At 41.0% G+C, this 6607-nt stretch overlaps 1 non-coding gene across 1 annotated transcript; it reads left to right on the top strand.

The window, feature by feature from the left end:
* The first annotated feature begins 6222 nt into the window (after positions 1-6222).
* LOC147503879 (small nucleolar RNA R71) lies at positions 6223-6326 on the top strand. Its single transcript, XR_015194045.1, has one exon. It is a non-coding gene; the product is annotated as a small nucleolar RNA R71 (small nucleolar RNA).
* The last annotated feature ends 281 nt before the right edge of the window (positions 6327-6607 follow it).

Here is a 6607-nt window from a genome sequence, read left to right as displayed (position 1 = left end):
GGGGTGTTAAATTTCCGTACTAAAATGTTTTATGTCCCATTAGAGTTGCTTAGGCCGTTTTATTGTATTACGATTAGGATTGACATAATCTATTAATTTAGAGTTCATTCGTTCGCGATAACTTACGTCATGCGCGACGCCGAGGCGTTTTCCACTATCTCATATGTCATCTGAAGTCGGAATAGAGTGTTTTATGGATCATTGGATAGGAAATTCTCTCTGATCATTTCCATATCTCATTCGCAAAAATTGGACCCGTAACGGCGGCAATTTTGATTTGAAGTTAGCGAAAAAATCGAAAAAAAAATAAAAAATTTCGATTTTGGGCTTGGGCCCAACCAGCCATTTGGACGGGGCCTTTCGCGCTTTACCTCCACCTACAGTTCATCGTTTCTTCCTCCATTCCGCCATTAACGCCAAGCTTTAACCAAAACCTAAAACAAAATAAAAATTAAAAAGAAAATACAATAAACCCACGCCCAAAATCAAATCCCAACCCAAATCGACTCCAAAGTCCACCCACCACAAACACCACCAATTCAAACCACCAAAACCCCCGAAAAAATCAAAATTTGGTGCTGCGCCGCCACTACATCGCCACCACGATTTTTTTATCAGTAAGGTCTTTCCTCATTACTCCTACACCTTCTACAAACCCCAAACCATATTCAAACTTCAAATGGCTCAACAACGCGAATTTTTATCGAGCAAGTTTTCCTTTGCCGACCAGCGGCGCCCGTTTTCACGATGACGAAATGGCTAGTAGGGACTGGAGTAGTTTATGGTACTTCGACCGAAGCCTTCTACCACGAAGACTTGGTCCGGCGGTTCTACACGGAGAGAGTTGGAGGGGTGTAGGATTTTTGTGTTGGTAAGGAAGAAGAGGAAGGAGTTGACTCTTTGGGTTGGGTGAGATTCTAGGCATTCCGCCTAGAATCCATCTGGATGCCACTTTACGGGGCCCGGTTTGACGGGTAGAGCCTTTGATGGGCGTGACTATCATCAATGGGAGCTACAATACAAACTCCCATTGTGTTCGCCGGGCATCCTCGGGACCCAACCGGTGGCTCATTTCGATGGATTGGTCCGGAATGTCCTAAGGGAAGGACAAGGTCGGTGACATTAGTGCGCCTGCCTCCACATCTTATGGGTACTCGGGAGCGAAGTATGATTTACGTATCTTGGAGTTTTCTTCGAAGCATGATTAGGGGGTCGGCAAGTCTTTGGCACCTCTTCGTGTTAATTACCAAGATCATCTTTGAAGATGAAAGCGACTCCGTCGATAGGATTTACATTACCCTGCACCGTAACTTTCGCGTATCTATAGGGAGTGTGTCCAACAACGCTGGATATTGCCCCGGATAGGGAACAAGATGAGATAGAGGAGGATGAGGATGATTCGGAGGAGGATGAGGAGGGCGTGACTTGCTTTGATCACGGATGCCTTCGAGAGGTGTTGGTGCGATCACGAGGGCGCATGGGCTGTGCTTCATAGGGGCATCGCGTTCACTAAACACTATCTGTGCAGACCTCACGGACTCGACGGCGACTATTCATCACAACTTCGAGATCCGCACCCGGAGAGAGGATGAGAGATGGGGAACGGAGGGCTGAGATGAAAGCCAGCGCCCGGTTTAGAGTGGATATGCTTGCCACGCTTCCCACCTCATACGGACTCGCCGAGGACACGACTTACGAGGCATGGCGTCGTCGGCGAAGGACGACTGCTGATGGATTAACCGGGGAGCCGGGGAGCCACCACTAGAGAGTGTGCCCCTCGCCACCATGATGGCGAGGTGTTTAGAAGTGTGAGGATTGATAGTGGTTGTTGTTTTATTTATTTTTTTGTTGTTTTATTGTAATGTAACTTTTATTTTTCGTAATTTGAATTTTGTAGTGAAAGGTATTCGAATGAAAATTTTAATATAAGGGGTTATTTTCAGTATGTGTGGTTGTTTCATATTGATCCCACCTTCCCAACTTGTTTGGGGGTGGTTTTATCAATTCAAGCTTTATTTTTATATAACCCTAGTGTTAGAATTTATTGCGGAGTAAGGTGAAAATATGGCCGTTTAGGCATATCTATGATTGAGAATCATTGTAGGATGAAATCTAGATTAAATAGGTACATTCAATAATAAAATCAACCTAAAAGATCTTTGGGTTTGAATTAGAATCAAGAAAATGAGTTGTTTCCGTTTCGGGTTTGGAAATTTTAGGATTTCTGAAAACTGCCGTAAATACTTTTTGGCAACTTCCCGATCTGTTTTAGCAACTTAAAACCTATATAAACTTCATACATTCTACACTCACAACTCACACTACATCTAACTTCCATCACGCACCCTTCACACCCGCGATTCCCCGTTTCGTCTCCATTTTCGCCAAATTGCACCTTTCGGCCGCCGCTTCGGAGGAGGGCTTCAGCGCTACACTTCGGACGAAAATTTTTCTCAGGAGGCGCCAGCGCAAGTCAAAAGCGACTTCGGCTCAAACACTGGAATTCCAAAATACAAAGAGCGACTTCGGCGCCCTAGTTGGCTTTCAGCGCCGACTTCCGTGGACCGGAAAAATTCCAGTTTTCCGCGAGTTGTGCCCATTTGTTTTGCGGCTGTTCTAGGCGTAGTTCGAGATGACATCTCCTATAATAATACGGAACAGTCTTTGAAGATTTGTTCCAAAGCACTACTTACGGTGCTTGGTTTTGAAGGTGATCACATACGTTGGTGGGAACCTCTTATGGTAAGACCGGTGAACTTTATTCTCCAAAGACTTGCATCTTATTTTTATAATAACTGCATTTTCTTTGAGAGACCGGATGGAGAACAAGTGTTCTCCATCAACATTGACGATGAACCAATGGAAATTACGGGTTCTTGCTAGCATTTGTTCTTGGACTTGCTATGCCCATTTGAGATACAAGACCCATGGTGCTATTGGGTCGATAATATGCATGTCTACACTTATGAGTTTTGCACGAGGAGGCTTATGGGGCAGGCATTTTTTCGTATTGAGGACCAAGGGGACTATATAGCGTTGCCCTTGGTAGCTTTGTCCATGAATATAGGAACTGTTATGTTTTGGATTATGCTAAACATTTTAGGGAATGGCGTTTTTCTTACGTGATGGCGCGCCACTTGCGGCGTTTTCCTTGCTTTAGCCACGGGGCGCCCGGTTCTATGACCTTCCCAGAACTTTGATGTCTAGTTTAGCACGAGAGCCCATACCATGAGGCATAAGTACCTTCTTATGCCTGTCCCTAATTTCACGTATTATGCTATGTTTCTTTCCTGTTTTTGTACACGTTTCACGGATTAGATTAGGGTAGACACGGTCGCGACCCACCAATAGTATTATTCGATCTTTCCGTGCAATGACTTGGCAAGGGTGGCGGATACAACCCCACCGGGTTGCACCCTACACCCCATCAAACCAAGTGGCACTTAATAGGTTAGCAACCATAGATGATAAATAAGCGTGAAGCACGGCAAATTATCATAGCATGGCGGGGCCGAAGGAGCCTCACTTCTTTATAGAAGTAGAGGATGGCCGAATAACAGCGGGAGTGGAGGTAAGTTTTAGTTTACATTGAGTGTGCGCTTATGTCCCCAAGCAATTTAATTCTGTTAACCCCATAATGGGTGGAACTCTTATAGAGTTCGTCAGTTTTATTTCCTATATTAGATGCGTTCTAACCTTGTTTTTGCGGATGTTCGAATTTCACGCATTTCCATGGTATTTTTCTATCCTCTTTATTTAAATGCTTTGAGGACAAAGCATTCTTCTTTGTTGGGGGCATAGAAACACGCGTGTAATTAAGACATCCGCTAGGATATAAATATGTATAATATGCATTTGTTTTCTAGTTAAAATTTCAAAAATTCAAAAATATAAATAAATAAGTTATGCTATACACTTAGGAATATTGGTATTGTTTCTTTCTCCATGCTCTTAACAATCTAGAAGTCTCAACGTAGGCATTTGCATCAGAATAATTGTTAGAAACTTAGGTTAATATATAGGTAATAATCTTTACATCTATCTATAAATATATTACATGAGTATCTATGATTGTTAGCGATATGTTTTGAAATCTAGGCTAGAGTACTTATTCTACAAATCCCTGTGAGAATATAGCCTAAAAAGCCTTATATGAGCGAAATATTTGAGAAATGACACAAGGGAGAAGTAAAATCCGGATAGAGAAATCACACGTCCACTTGCTTGATCACTATGCCATATCCTAAGCGAGAATTTAGGCCCTCTTTGGATCGATATAGCCAAAAAATTCAAACCTATGAATTATTTTCCGCTAGTAAGCCCCTCGAGCCTTTCTTTAGCCTTCCATAAACCACAATTCCTTTACCCTGTTACAAAAACAAAACAAAATAAAAAAATTCAACTTACCCAATCTAGAATAAGTCTGAGAATAGAATGATGAAGAAAGAAGAAGAGAAAAACCTGTGTAAACAAAAATTAGCTAGTTGCTTCAGAAAATAAAGAAAAGAAGTTTCCATCCAAAGAAAAGAAAAATAAAAATAGAAATAAAATAAAAACTCCAAAAATAGAATAAAAGGGAGTCAAAAGCCAAAGAAAAATATGGCTAAGGATGGAAACAAAGTGTAGAAGCAAAAGTAAATAACAAGGTTTCTCTAGTTACGTAATATGAAGACTCTATTATCTCAGACTTGTCCTTTTGAATATCCATTTCCTTCCTTCTTAAACCATCTCCTAATCCCCGTAACACCTAATAAAGACCTTTAGCTCAATTAGGAATAGGTTAGTGTGATAGTAAGTGGCAGATGTGTTTGATCGACTCTGGCTTCCTGTGTGTCATTGAGAGTGTAAGGTAAAGTGTGCCCACTGTACACTGGAGTAGCGAAACTTGAGTGGAAAAATCAGAGTGTTATTTCTTGACTACTATTGTGAGAACCTACTTAAGGACGCTATTATTCCGAAGTTCGAGAAAACAAACACGCTAAACATTTTATAGTACTACTCATTGTGTATATGTTTATTGTAGATGATAGATTATTATGCATATATTAACTTAGGTTTTCGACTTGGTTATTCTTATTCAATTGCTAGAGATGTATAGATAGTTGAGCATGAATAAAGGAAACAATAGTTTTATTTTCTTAGTCGTTGTAGTATAGATGAAGTTTGTGAGTACCTTCTTTGGAAAACTCTCACGAGGCTATAACTTCGTCCACTAGGGAATTCCTAGTGGTTTAAGGCCTTGTTGCATATGGTCAATGCAATCGCGACTCAATGAAAGCGAGAGTAGTTAGAACTCCATTTTGGTCACTTATTCTAATTTCTCATCTTTGCTTGAGGACAAGCAAAATCTTTGTTTGGGGGTGGTTTGATAAGAGCCCAAAACTGTAGTTTTAACCCCTTAATAATCATCTTGTTAGACCAATTATGTGAATAATAAGTAAGAGTTAATACGATTACGTGTTTTTATGCATTTCAGGGCTTCAAAGTCCATTATGTGCGAGATTCTTGGGAAATGTGCTACTTTAGTCCGAGATAAAGGAGCAAAAGTCTTTTTGAGAACTTCGAATGCCATATCTTTGGACTCGGACCACCGAATTGGGCCTACCTTATGTTGCACTGGTTGTTATAATTATTAAAATTACCCGAGTTTTATTAATTGTCCTTGTTGTGGTGGAGCTTGGTTAAAAGCATTTTAGATCTAATTTCAATTCGTTGGCCTAACATATTGATTATTATTACCACGGAGGTGTGGCGTGTTGGTTATTTCTCCAACCGAAGTTGGGATTTTGTCTCCAAGGGGCGTTAGGTTCACTATTAATGGAACAAGCCTGTTCATAGGCTATAGGACAGTGGAAGTCGGGATGCTCAGGGCTCCAACAGAAACTACATGAATTTGAATTTACGTTCATGACGGGGATAGGCTTTTGTTGAACAGAAATGGCCTCTACCTTTTTAGTGAGTGATTCAATTAGAGTTTTAAGCTCAGGATCGTGTTTAATTTCAAACATCCCGGCAGCCTTAACTGTATTTGATGAACTAGCGGAGCGGTGGATATCATCACTGCCCCTCCAGTTGTTATTTCGCTTAGTTTGATCCTTTAAAAATTTATAAGCCTCCGAGGTTCCTTTGCTTAAGAAACTACCCCCATTCATTATGTCTAGGACTTCTTTATGGTGGTGTAGAAGTCTTTTGAAAAAGGCACGAACTAACGTGTCTTTCGCTAAGTTATGATGTGGACACTCTATAAGGAGATCGGTGAAACGATTCCAAGCCTCTAAAAATGATTCATGAGGATTTTGTCGAAAAAAATGAATCTTGGAAAGCATCTCATCCATCTTTAGGGGTGGGTAAAAATGTTCCATAAACAGCTGAACAAGTTTAGCCCACGAGTCCACGTGAGAATTAAGGGCTTTAGGCGTTAACCAAGACGCCGCCTTATCGGCTAAGGTGAAAGGGAATACCCTTAGTTTAATTTGTTCCGCACCAACCGTAGGATGGTGGAATGTTGTTAGGACTTGTTCAATCCTACGCATGTGCTGATAAGGTTTTTCATGGTCTAATCCATGAAAAGCGGGTAACAAATTAAAATATTTAGGGGGATTCGAAA

Source organism: Coptis chinensis, chromosome 4 (genome assembly GCF_015680905.1).
Source record: "Coptis chinensis isolate HL-2020 chromosome 4, ASM1568090v1, whole genome shotgun sequence".
NCBI lineage: Eukaryota > Viridiplantae > Streptophyta > Magnoliopsida > Ranunculales > Ranunculaceae > Coptis > Coptis chinensis.
Note: the sequence above shows the minus strand (reverse complement) of the source record. Positions and strands in the feature narration are given on the sequence as shown.